The 13,652-nt window shown below is 37.9% G+C and overlaps 1 protein-coding gene across 1 annotated transcript in view; it reads right to left on the reverse strand.

The window, feature by feature from the left end:
• Positions 1 to 13,091, reverse strand: part of LOC136828322 (large ribosomal subunit protein eL22-like) — a 139,825-nt gene extending 126,734 nt beyond the window's left edge. The window contains exon 1 of the mRNA XM_067086201.1: positions 13,072 to 13,091. The gene's annotated coding sequence lies outside the window, so the exon portion shown is untranslated. The remainder of the gene's footprint in view (positions 1 to 13,071) is intronic.
• Positions 13,092 to 13,652: the final 561 nt, after the last annotated feature.

A 13,652-nucleotide genomic window follows, 5' to 3' on the forward strand; every position in this document is an offset into this window, starting at 1 on the left:
AGAGAGAGAGAGAGAGAGAGAGAGAGAGAGAGAGAGAGAGAGAGAGCAAATATTAGTGTTAGGAATTACTTTTTTAATCTAAGGAAGGTAACCTACTCTATAATTCGACTTTAGTTTGTGTCTGATATTGACAAATTCTTTCTGGAGAGAGAGAGAGAGAGAGAGAGAGAGAGAGAGAGAGAGAGAGAGAGAGAGAGAGAGAGAGAAAATGTCAACGTATTCAACTGAAATGCAGGTGTCCTCTAAATTTATGCAAGGTCATGAAGATTACTCTTCGATGATTGATGGGTAACTAAACAAAGTGGTAGCGGATGGACCAGTATCGATTATTAAGGAAGGGGGTCTATTGCTCTCCCTCACTTTTATCACCTCTTAAATATTTCCTCCCTCATTTTCTCCATCTCATTCTCATTCTTCTTATAGCCTATACATCCTGTTTCCATTTATTTATTTTTCATTTTTCAGTTTACCGAAAACGACTCGCTATCAACCACGCATTCAGTGTCTATTGAGGTGGAAGCCCATCAGCACTTTTTCTGTGGTCTTTGACACCTTTCCGACAATATGCACAGAGTAGCATGTCTATTTTCCTCTGTCAGCACAACTGCGGTCAAGTACGTTCCTCGGGAGTTGCCACATTGACACCAAAAAGTGTACATTTAATTCTGCCACCAATATTAGCTACTTAGTCCGATGTTTGATGTCGGGAAATCTGCCACCACTAGAGCTGTTAATCAGCTCAGTGGTCTGGTACACTTAACTTTTTCTTCCATTACCTCTATGGAACATAGGTGATCAGTGCATTTGCGCAACTGACTTCATAATAAACAAGTAAAAATGCGCCGAAGTTTCTTCGGCGTAATTGAGTTTTCTGTACAGCGTATAATGCTGTATGAAACTCTCAGCCACGGCCCATGAAAATTTTAGCTGTGATCCGGTGGTGGCCTGTGTTATTGGTGGTACCTATAGCGGTGCCAGAAGTACTGTTATGGCTAAATTTAACCTTAAATAAAATAAAAACTACTGGGGCTAGCGGGCTGCAATTTGGTATGTTTGATGACTGGAGGGTGGATGATCAAACACACCAATTTGCAGCCCTTTAGCCTCAGTAGATCTTAAGATCCGAGGGCGGACAGAAAAAAAGTGCAGACGGATAGACAAAGCCGGCACAATAGTTTTCTTATCAGGAAAATAAAACTACTGGCAAAATGATTAAACAAAACTTTAGGTAGGTAAACACTTTATCATAATAGTTATTTCAACTTGCAGAATGTAGTCAATTTATTGTCCTTGGTACTGTATACACTGTAATTAGGTATAGGGTGCTAGGCTAGTCAAAGTCGAACTGTGTGGCTTCCCCGTTTCAACAGTCCTTCGGGACCCTTAAAATTATCTTTATTTGGGGAGGTTACGTAATACTTTCTCAGGTTCATCTGTACAGAGTATACTGTAGACTAGTTTCCCTTTGTTACGTAACAGACAACGCCTCTAAAAACAACACGAGTCGGTGAGCTAAAAATATAACCAAGAAAGTGAAACTGTGGTTAGAGATATTTACATACACAACACGCAGAGAGAGAGAGAAAGCGAGAACCAGTCGCGTTAAAACAAGACTTGCGACCACTAAATACACTTGAAAGTTTAAATCTGTTCCGAATCTCTCTCTCTCTCTCTCTCTCACACACACACACACACACACACACACAAAACACAGAGGAACACAGAGCAAGAGATAGAGAGATAGTTACAAAAGAACTAATGACCACAAACAGCATTTGAAAGTAAAATTGTACTCAGCGTCTGTTCATTGTGAATGACAATCTAGAAGTGTATACAATTTGCATTTCACTTTGCATATTCTTTTAATATTTTGGCTCCTCTAAGCGAGGGGGAGACGAATCAATGTCTGATCGTAAACTAGTAAAATAATCTTGGTTTCAGACATCCTCATTACTTAATTAAGAGTAAGAATGACAAAGTAGTCATTTGCATTTCATTCAGGGCGTTGTTAAATATTAGTTGCAGAGAGCAGTTGCTTTTAGAAGAAAGTGTATGTCTCCCCTCTCAGCCAATAGTATCTTTTCTTAAAAACTAAACGAATTAATCGTAATAGCAACAGCAATCAATGAAACTAACCTCAACAGCAACCAAAATCAAAACCAGTTCTCGTCAACTGCTCCGCGAACTAGTTGACGTAGTTTTCCCAAAACATACAGGTTTGCCTCTTAATCCTCTTCTCTCTCTCTCTCTCCCTTTCTGGTCAGTTAGGTCACTGTTTCGTCTGCCAGCGTTATCCCGATCTCTTATTATTGGACGTGTGATTTCACCCCAGATTATATGAGATTAAGAGCCTGGCCCTAAGCCCAGAGTCAAGTGACACTGGCCCCCAAAATCGATCCGTCTCTACAACACAGGTCGACGGTTCTTTATTTACATCGTCGAACAACGGTTCAATTCCGTCGCCAGCCCCCTCCTTTCTTTAACCCTAAGGTTACGCAAGGACGCTTCAAGTGGAAAGTTGCGTCTCTCGAAGGAAATGTATTGGTCACATAAATGAACGTATGATTATATGGTTTTAGGACCCGACGTCACATACAAAAGCAGCTCGAGTGAAAGAGGTTATAAGGTGGAGAGTCTAGATTGGGCTCGCTTATGCCAGCACAGGCATAAATTGGCATAAAATGTTATAAAGGGTCTCAAAGGCCTCATGTGGACCTCTGCTCTCTTCATCCATCATGGACGAAGCTATAAGAGCAGCATTAAACTGAAAAAATTCCATCTATAAAAAATTATGCACATCAGATAAAAATTTTCAACTGTTTAAATAAATATTCTTCTCTGAAACATTTTTTTAAAACTAAATAATACTTTGACTTCCTTATCTCCTCAAATTATTTAGTCTTTAGAAATTGAGAGCAAAAATGAATAAACCTTAAATTAGTTTCATCCTTCCGTGTATACTGTTTGTATAAAAATAAAAAAGATGGAGAAAAGACGATCGTAACTCTTGAGTTTATGACAGTGAATCATGAAACACTGTCGGGAATATTTAAGGAGAGAAGGTGACCGCGCTGGCAAAATGCCAGCTCCATCAATCAAGCACCAAGAACAAAATTATCCGCAGCACCGACCATGATTTTTTGTTCAGCTTACGAACGAGGCTTTAGCATTTACTAATTGGGCACCTAATTTGCATACCCTTAATATCAATAAACTTTTACACACACGCAATTGCCCTGGTACATTGTCATGTCATACCAACGAAAGAAGTGTTGTAAATATAAAAAAACGGAAGGACTTGTGAAAGAGATGGCTACTGAACTGACATACTGAATTATAACCTGAAAATCAGTAACGTAAGATTCACTTCCGTACATAACCTACAGTAAATACCTCGGCGAGGAACATTTGATATGATTATCTGGTTTCAGGACCTGAGGAGTACGAATTATTTTATCTGTTTTGATGTGCCATTAACTTTTCGGTTTTCAGTAACGGAAAACTATATCTCTGCTTTTCCAAACCCTGGGGTTCCCCATAGCGTCTGCGGAAGTCTCCGAAAGTGGGCACAACAGCCACATCTGGGTGTCAATATTCGTAAGATTATGGGCCTCAGTCGAACTGGTCCCCTGTGTTCCCTAGATTACTGACCTCCAGGCGACATTCAGAAGCACCTGAAGAGGGGACCCTCTGCTGTCAGACCTAGAAACCCACGACTGCCTCCGGAATCCCCGAAGAACTGCTTCTAGTATTAAGTTAGATTACTCTAATGACAAAAAAGACGCAAGAACCAGATATACTTTAATCGATTCCTCGAGGTCATTGGATCCATTCTGCAACTCGCCCTAAGGCAATTTGGGATCTCTTTGGCTCCGAGGACTTGTAGTGGGCTCTAACTTTATCTTTAGTTTCTAAGTAGTGATGGAACAGCTGGCAGAATTAATCCGGTGGCTTCAAGGACCCTCACGATAAAGGAGCACAGCTACAAACACACACACACACACACACACACACACACATATATTTAAATAATAACCTAAATCTAATTTGTTATTCGGGGGCAATCCTCCATGGATGTCAGAGGGTACCTAAGGTCTCAATTTCAACACAGAACGCCTTTTTCTAATGCTTCCCAGTTGAGCCTGTAAGACACTGTTCTACAGAACGCCTTTTACTCTGCTTAGCTGAGGACCCAAGGACAAAGATTTGACTGACGGGGCCTCCTCCACAGCCTCTTACAGAAGCCAGGGGAAATTTGAAGGTTTGGGAGATTAGTTATGTGTTTTTACTTGCTTACAATCTGCACAGATTAAAATACAGTAATTGTTTGTATTCGACTGGTAATATTTGATATAGTAACATATATTATAATCATTAGGCAAATGTGCACACTAACTTGAATGAGGGTTTGTTTTTTGTAAATGTCTGTTTTTTTAAAGTTGAAATCTGCCATTTTTGAAAGGCCATTATAGTTTCTCAGACTAAATCTAAGAGGGTTCTAACTCTGAACAGGCTGTAGCTTTATGTTTCCAAGCTTGGTTTTTTCCGCAAAATGCTCAAAATACGAGTATGTCCTGTTATATCGCTTCCAGTACATAATTTTTTTTTTTACTGAAAAATTAATACATTTTATCTCATTAGGGTTATGTTACAAACGTGAAAAAGTATTTGAATTATAGCCTAATATATCTGAGAATGCAATGAATGCAGGTTGACGCCAGAGAGAGAGAGAGAGAGAGAGAGAGAGAGAGAGAGAGAGAGAGAGAGAGAGAGAGAAAACAAGCGCAAAATCGTTTGATCATCAAAATCTGCGTTCGACAGCATCACAATGCTCCCATTCCCGTAGTGAACGCAACCCGAACAAAAAAAAAAAAAAGTTATTCTCGAATCAGAAAAAGCTTTCCATAAATTCCCTCTGATTCTGACCAACGGACACAAACAAAAAAAAAAAAACTTAACCCGAAAAAGCAATGACATAGGAACAAAAAATAAAAAAAATTACGGCGGAAAGGAAAAGAACGAAGAAAAAAAAGTTATGAAAAATATGAGACGTGATTCCGTTCAGTTATGTGCCCATGGCCCCCTCCCCCCACGCCACGCCCCCCACAGAAACATTCCCCCAAAACAAAACAGGAATATTTGCTATTTCCATCTCTCCTTCGACGTCGGACAAATAGGAAATGTTTAGCGTTGTTTCCTGCTTCGAGTTTTGCCGCCCTTCCCCCCCGCCCACCAAACTCCCCCCCCGCCCCCCGAGGAATTATGACCTTGGGGAGGTATATATTTCATGTTTCGTTCTTTGTTTTGTTTATTTTTTGGCTGGTTCTCGCTCTCTCTCTCTTTTCTTGTTTCTTTTCGTTTCCTTGTTTTTTTTTGTTTTTTGTTCTGATACATTTGTTCGAAGACGAAAAATAAATAGCGAACATAAATACATCATCTAAGAAATATAGTTTTCATATAGGAATGCCTAACTAATTAATGATATTCATATATTCATGCCTAACTAATTAATTATATTAATAATATATACGTTTAAAATGCCTGTTATGAAACGATGAATCATAACATTACAAAAAATAACTGCCTTTTTAATGATCCAGCCAACCACTTAGTAAAGAAACAAGGTTACCCGGGCAAGGCAGACATGGTAAAAATCACGCCCACACTAACCGAGCTTCATTGAGCTTCATTATTACTGTTAAAACGAGGGTAAATTATACACTGCTTTGACGGACATTGCAATGCAATATGAACCCAAGATATTTAAGGGGTTCCTCGAGCCGTATGCAGTACCTAAACCAGTCTAAATGACGTAAGCAAAGATAAATGTATCAAGATACTGTATCAAGATATGACAGTGATGTTGGAAATTGATTTTTGAGCTTACACCACTCACGATATTTGAATAACTTTTTTCGGGAAATAAGATAAATGAAAACTTTTTTGGGTTATATAACAGGAAATTAAAACTACTTTTAGAGAAGATCCATGTCTCTAAAGAACAAGTTATTCAAGGAAATTTTAAACTATAACAGACAAATAAAGAGGGCTTCCTAAAACAAAGATTGACGGGTGGATGACTGGATTTTGCATATATCCATTCCATCAGCTAAAAGCGAAAGATTTTTTTTTTATCTGATCCGCCTCCTCAAGAATTTTCTAATAAAATTGTCGACTATCTGTTTTTATATCGGGTGCCTTTGGCCCCTTCACATAAAAAAAAAATGTTTTGAAGAAAGTTCCAAGTTCTTCCAGCAACTTGACTGGAAATCCTACGTACAAGGAAAGGATTTGTACGAATACTGAAATCGAGGCACAGAAAGGAACTGTGACCTTCGTATATTCAGATAATTTACGTAAGCGGCATTGCCGTCTCTTAATGATTGTGCCTGTAACTATGATCAAGTAAGAACATAGATATTAAATATACCACATGTAACAACAGTAACGATTCCGCTGCAAACACCACGGCAAGATCTCTCTCTCTCTCTCTCTCTCTCTCTCTCTCTCTCTCTTTACGGAAGTTGTTGCCTGTTTTGAATAATTCTTAGTTACCTTATGCTAACGTATTTTGCATATTTAGATTAGATTCGTGCCTGTCTTCCTTCCTTGACATGACCGGAATGTAATACAATTTCAGACATAATTGCTGAAAGTTTTAGAAGCCTTTAAGTCCCAAGGTAACGTACCAGCACTCTTACTAGACTGTGAATTGCAAGTAGCTAAATGTTCACTTACATTGGAAATGTGTCTATTACATGATGACCATGGCAATATTAATCATTATTATTCAAGAGGATAAACCCCTGTTCACATGGAACAAGCCTACAAGGGGTCCATTGACTTTACATTTAAGATTCCAAAGGCTATGGCGTTCATTGGAAAGTAGTTACAGAAGATAACGGGAAATGCAGAAAGAAGAGATTATTTACTGAAAAAGAAAAAAATATAAATTAATAAATTAATAAATAAATAGATAAAAATGAAAAATAAATGATCAAAATTCAAGGCGTCTTCGCTTGAACTTTTGAGGTTCAAATTGCACATCCTCAGGGAGACTGTTCCACAGTCCAGTGGTATGCGGAATTAAAGACTTCTGGAACCGAGAAGTTCGCAATTGATCAATCAATCAACTGGAATGTGTACTCCATTGTCAAGAATCTTGACATCTCACTCAGCACATGGTGCCACTGAAAAAGTTAAGCATATCTCCTAGGGCTGGCCCGAAGGATTAGATTTATTTTACGAGGCTAAGAACCAACTGGTTACCTAGCAACGGGACCTACAGCTTATTGTGGAATCCGAACGCTGACGAGAAATGAATTTCTATCACCAGAAATAAATTCCTCTAATTCTTCATTGACCGGTCGGAGAGTCGAACGCTGGGCCAACAACGTGCTAGCCGAGAGCTCTACCCACCCGTCCAATGAAAAACATAAGAGATCATTACAAATGCTAATGGTGCTACTTTGGCTTGTTTTCTATGCATCACCTACTCCGACGTGCTAGTACTAAACATGGCGGAAGCTCCTTGAGACGCCGTGCTTAGTACTAGCCCCTCGGGGATCTAGTATTATATACACCCATTTCTATATTGTGTGGTCGACAAATTATATTAATAGACGATATCTTCGTGCGGCCGCCTACTTCACATTTACCATACGGTTTTTAGTATACCTTAGTTTTTTTTACCAGACCACTGAGCTGATTAACAGCTCTCCTAGGGCTGGCCCGAAGGATTAGACATTTTACGTGGCTAAGAACCAAATGGTTACTTAGCAACGGGACCTACAGCTTATTGTGGAATCCGAACCACATTATAGCGAGAAATGAATTTCTATCACCAGAAATAACTTCCTCTAACTCTTCCAGCACCCCGGAGTAGATGACGCGTTGATAACAAGCCAAGGCAGCACCATGTGTGTGACAAGCTCGCAAGGCCCTTTTTGTCTTCAGTTAAATCAACAGTTATTAACGTCTATTAGCTTACTATCGCTGGAATGGTTAATCCTCAAACAACTTCATCATTTTTAGTGATGAGTTTCGTAGAATTCCGTCGGCTCGTCCGCGATTCTACGCTTCAAAAGATCAAGTAGGCTACTCTGGCTTCCGATATTTTTCTTACCGATTGTCTGTGCGACCCTTGGAATATAAAAGGGCTGGCTAGTCAGTCTTAACCCTTTCACTTTGTATTACTATTACGAATGGTTTACATTTTCAGTCTCGACTTTCAATTTGATTATTACGATTACTCAGAGGATGAAGAAAAATCACGTTAAAAATGTGCAGGATAAAATGACTTACAAAGTTAAGTATTGCAGATTAATTATAGTCTTACCAATGCATTTTCGATCCTTTGCTTTTAGTTTTCTGTAAAGAAAACTATTGTGCCGGCTTTGTCTGCCCGTCCGCATTTTTTTCTGTCAGCCCTCAGATCTTAAAAACTACTGAGGCTAGGGGACTGCAAATTGGTATTTTGATAATCAACCCTTCAATCATCAAACGTACCATATTGCAGCCCTCTAGCTTCAGTAATTTTTATTCTATTTACCGGTTAAATTCAGCCATAATCGTGCTTCTGGCAACGCAACAACACCACGGCCGGCTGAGAGTTTCATGGGCCGCGGCTCACGCATTATACCGAAACCACCTAAAGATAGTTCTATTTTCGGTGACCTTGATTATGCGCTGTACAGAAAACTCGATTGCTCCGAAGAAACTTGGGCGCATTTTTTACTTGTTTAACGGTGTGTTTACTTTACTATTATCAAGATTACACATTCACTTGGAACAACCTTTGCAATAAAGGGACAATGATTTCTATAGCAAAATTCAAAAGAATAAAGTGAAGAGACGAGAGAAGTCACACTGAAGAAAATACGAATACAATAAAATTCATACTGGTTTGTTAAAGAGAGTCCTCTGTGGTGAATTTTTCTTTTTCAGCGTAATTCCCTCTCTGCCCGTCCATAAATACAATATATTTATTAAAGCAATCTTGTCAGTCAACAAGTACCCCCTCAATTATCAAGACTATCTGTCCCTACCCCTATGAATATGTCACTGAAAACAGAATTGATGTAATTTGCAGCTCTCTCTCTCTCTCTCTCTCTCTCTCTCTCTCTCTCTAGGTTTCTAGGTTTTCTATCTGCACACTCTTTCAGCATTCTATGTTCTGCCATTTCCAGTTCTTATCTCTCTATCTTTCTCCTTCTCTCTCTCTCTCTCTCTCTCTCTCTCTCTCTCTCTCTCTAGGTTTCTAGGTTTTCTATCTGCACATTCTTTCAGCATTTTATGTTCTGCCATTTCCAGTACTTCTCTCTCTCTCTCTCTCTCTCTCTCTCTCTCTCTTTCTATCTGCACACTCTCTTAGCATTTTATGTCTGCAAATTCTGCCATTTTATTTTCTCTACTTCTCTCTTTTTCTCTCTCTCTCTCTCTCTCTAGATTTCTATCTGCACTCATTTTATGTTCTGCTCTCTCTTCTCTCTCTCTCTCTCTCTCTCTCTCTCTAGGTTTCTTTCTCTCTAGGTTTCTCTTTCTATCTCTCAAAGTTTTCCATCTGAACACTCTTTCAGCATTTTGTTTTCTGCCATTGCCAATTCTTTCTCTCTCTCTCTCTCTCTCTCTCTCTCTCTCTCTCTCTCTCTCTCTCTCTCTCTCTCCAGAATTAAATAAAACTTATTCAGTAGCGGTCCAAATACCCTTTAAAAAATTTTCCCGTTAATTCATAGGGATTCGCGTAACACCAAACAGAGGAACCCTAATTTATAGGCTCCCTTTCTTAGAACCCGTAGTACATCACCCTGGCCCTGGGTACTTGCGACCAGGTCTTTTAATCTCAAATGCCCTTCTCAGTTCTCAAAATTCACACACAAAAGCGTTCTCGAACTCACACTAAACATATTCGACACTTAGCTAACTAGAAAAATGGGCTTTCTGGCAATATGATTCTATAAGTAATGTGGCTTAGTTCTGGGACCTTGTACAGTAATGTTTTTCATGTATTTCCAAGTTTATTGGGTAACTCACCTTTTTTCTTTATATTCATTGGTTGCTCACTTCGCCCTGTTTGTCGCTTTTTCCATATATAAACACAGTTTATTGGATGAATCATCTATATTTATTTGATATTTATTGGTTGATCATTTCGCAATGGTTGTCACTTTTTCATAAAGTAAACGTATGTTATTCTTTAAAATTTGCTTTGCAAGTTAATGAAATTTTGTGTTCATTCCATGTCTTTTCAAATAATGTTTACAAAATCTGGATAATAATAATAATAATAATAATAATAATAATAATAATAATAATAATAATAATAATAATATTGTCGCAAACAGAACACTATATATGAAATTGGAACTCTTTTTAACTCCAGTAAGTATTCGTTATTGCGTTATTTAAAGAATAACCGGAAAACCACTACATTACAACGCAATATCTATTTTGAGAGAGAGAGAGAGAGAGAGAGAGAGAGAGAGAGAGGTGATAAACTAAGTACGAATTTATGTCGACAGTGAAAGCCCTAGTTAACGGTAATGTTTCCCTAAACCACTTTTGCTTCATTCAGTCCCCACACGTTAAGCTGGTCCCGGGTTTCATGAGCGAGTTATATCGTTATACGAAACTGCAGCGCATTTAATTGCACGTGGAGTAGTTTGTTACCATATGCTTTTATTTGCTTGTGTGTGTGTACATGTGTATATATATATATATATATATATATATATATATATATATATATATATATATATATATATATATATATATATATATAAAAACATATAAACACTTTATGTACTAAAAATATATGGTATATAAACTATATATGTATATATATATATATATATATATATATATATATATATATTATATATATATATATGTATATATATATATATATACATATATGTATATATATACATATATATGTATTTATATATATATATATATATATATATATATATATATATATATATATATATATATATATATATATATATCGAGATTCATTAACGAATCATATCGTTACACAAAACTGCACCGCATTTAATTGCACATGAAGTAGCTTGTCACTAAATGCTTTTATTTACCTGAGTGTATTAATACACAGCATATAAATACACTATTATCATTATGCAGATGAACCCTATTCATATTTAACGAGCCCACAGGGGGGCCACTGACTTGAAATTCAAGCTGCCACAGAATATTGTGGCGTTCATTAGAAAGAAGTAACAGAAGGTAATGGGAAATACAAAAAAAAAGAAAAAAATAGATAACTTATTAAAAAATAAAAATAAACTGGCAAATGAATAATCAAATAGATAAAAATTAAAGTAAATGATTAAAATGCAAGGAGAATTGTCTCAGGGTAGTAACGTGTTGCATCTTCGCTTGAACTTTTGGAAGTTCCGGTTACACATTCTCAAAAGGTAGTTTTGGAACACTGCGTTCTGCCTTTTACTTTGCTTTCAATTCCTCTGGTCTCCCAGAAGTCTGGCTCTGCTATAACTCTGCCTTTCTCCACAATCATCTCTCGTTTTAAAATAAAAAATCCTTCGGGCCTGCCTGAGAGTGTCTGAGAATGACTGCTCTGTGGTCTGGTTAAACTACATTAGGACTAATAAAATTCATGAAGCCACACACATTCATTGTGTGTATATGAATATATATGTATATGTATATATATATATATATATATATATATATATATATATATATATATATATATATATATATATATATATATATATATATCATATATGTTAGCCAGAATAAATGTTTTAGACTCATCATCTCCACGAGTCACTAACCTAGCCACAAGCAATCACTTCGAATAAAGATTACACTAAATCAAACATTATCATAGGTATAACAACATTTCCTTTCCATTTTTATTTTATATATATATATATATATATATATATATATATATATATATATATATATATATATATATATATATATATATATATATATAATGCTTCCAGTTGCTACCTCAGCAGATGGCCAACTTCTCGCACTCGCTAACATAATCTGGGATGTTTTCCCCCCTAATCCTGATTAGGCCTAATGCCGCGGTGGATTCTCTCTTTCCTTTGGAAGCTAAATATATATACCTAATTGCGAGGACCGGGAGCAACCAGCTATCAGAGGCTGGTGCTATTGTTGCTGTCGTTGTTTGTTTGATGTGGTCTTATGCCGGCGTGATGATCTGATCCTTCTTGACCAGCTTGTAAAATTATTTTTTTAAACATCATCTTTATAGGTAAGTCTAATGACTTACCACGAATGCTCTTTCATTATCTAACAGGGTGAAGACCCAGAGAACGTCCTGAGAGAGAGAGAGAGAGAGAGAGAGAGAGAGAGAGAGAGAGAGAGAGAGAGAGAGAGAGAGAGAGAGAACGCAATATTGCGGAAACCCCTAGCGCCAGGAGAAAGGAAGATCTGACAAGTGGTTTCACCCATTTGCGGTTAGGATTATGCCTCGTCTGCGCCATCCGGTGTAAAGCTGTGATCTAACCGTATTTTGTCGTCTCTCTCTCTCTCTCTCTCTCTCTTCAGCCGGAGGTGCGACACTGCTTAAATACGAAGAGGCTCAATGGATTTCTCAAGAAATGGGCTTAAAACACCTGTCATCCTCTCTGGGAATCGAGTTTGAACTTGCAAGTGAGACGAAGATGAGAGAGAGAGAGAGAGAGAGAGAGAGAGAGAGAGAGAGAGAGAGCGTTATCATGCTACGTTTCTCATCCGAAGAAAAAGCAGAGAGGGAGAGCGAGAGAAAGAGGGAAAGTTATTATGCTACGTTTCTCATCCAAGACACAGGAGAGAGAGAGAGAGAGAGAGAGAGAGAGAGAGAGAGAGAGAGAGAGAGAGAGAGAGAGAGAGAGAGCTCGCGATTACAATATTCCTTTCCTCCTGGAAAAAGGAAAGAGAGAGAGAGAGAGAGAGAGAGAGAGAGAGAGAGAGAGAGAGAGAGAGAGAAGTCATCTCCGCAAACGGTACTCTATCTAAATGCGTTCAAATTCAACTGATATTGCAAAGGAAAACTGATTTCGAACCTACCTGTCGGGCAAGCATCCCCATCCCAAAAAAATTCGATCTTCACAACCTAACGCTAGACGGTTGAAGTAAATGGCAATGGGTTACAATGAGGCCACAGAAGAAAAGAGAGTGAGAGCACGGAGTAAATGACTTGAAACCGCAGACAGAGAAAATTGCAGTGTAAACACAGCGTTCAGACCCTGAGACTATATACACCCCTCCCTTCCTCACACTCTAATCCCCCAGGGTTCAAATCTGTCCCTGAGGGAGATTAGGGAGCCAGGAATTAGGGAGGAGAAAAGAGGAAGCGGGTTTTAGTCCCTCCTTACTGGGGATTAATAGGGATTAATGGATGCCCAGTGTCTGTATCGGTTTAAGGGCGACTTTCATTTTTCTCCTGGGCGAAGATTTTCAGGTTTCTTTTTCCCCCGTTTTGTGACGCTTTTGTTCACAGGGGAGATTTTGAGTTTTTAAAAACTCGCTGAGTGCATTTTTGAAATATTATCTTTATCCATTTTTTGAAATATTGCCCCTGTGTATAATATTTTAATGCCTTCATTTAAAATAAAAATTCCTTGAATTTATACCTGACAAAACAATGA

The sequence above is a fragment of the Macrobrachium rosenbergii genome, chromosome 42 (genome assembly GCF_040412425.1).
Source record: "Macrobrachium rosenbergii isolate ZJJX-2024 chromosome 42, ASM4041242v1, whole genome shotgun sequence".
Taxonomy (NCBI): Eukaryota; Metazoa; Arthropoda; class Malacostraca; order Decapoda; family Palaemonidae; genus Macrobrachium; species Macrobrachium rosenbergii.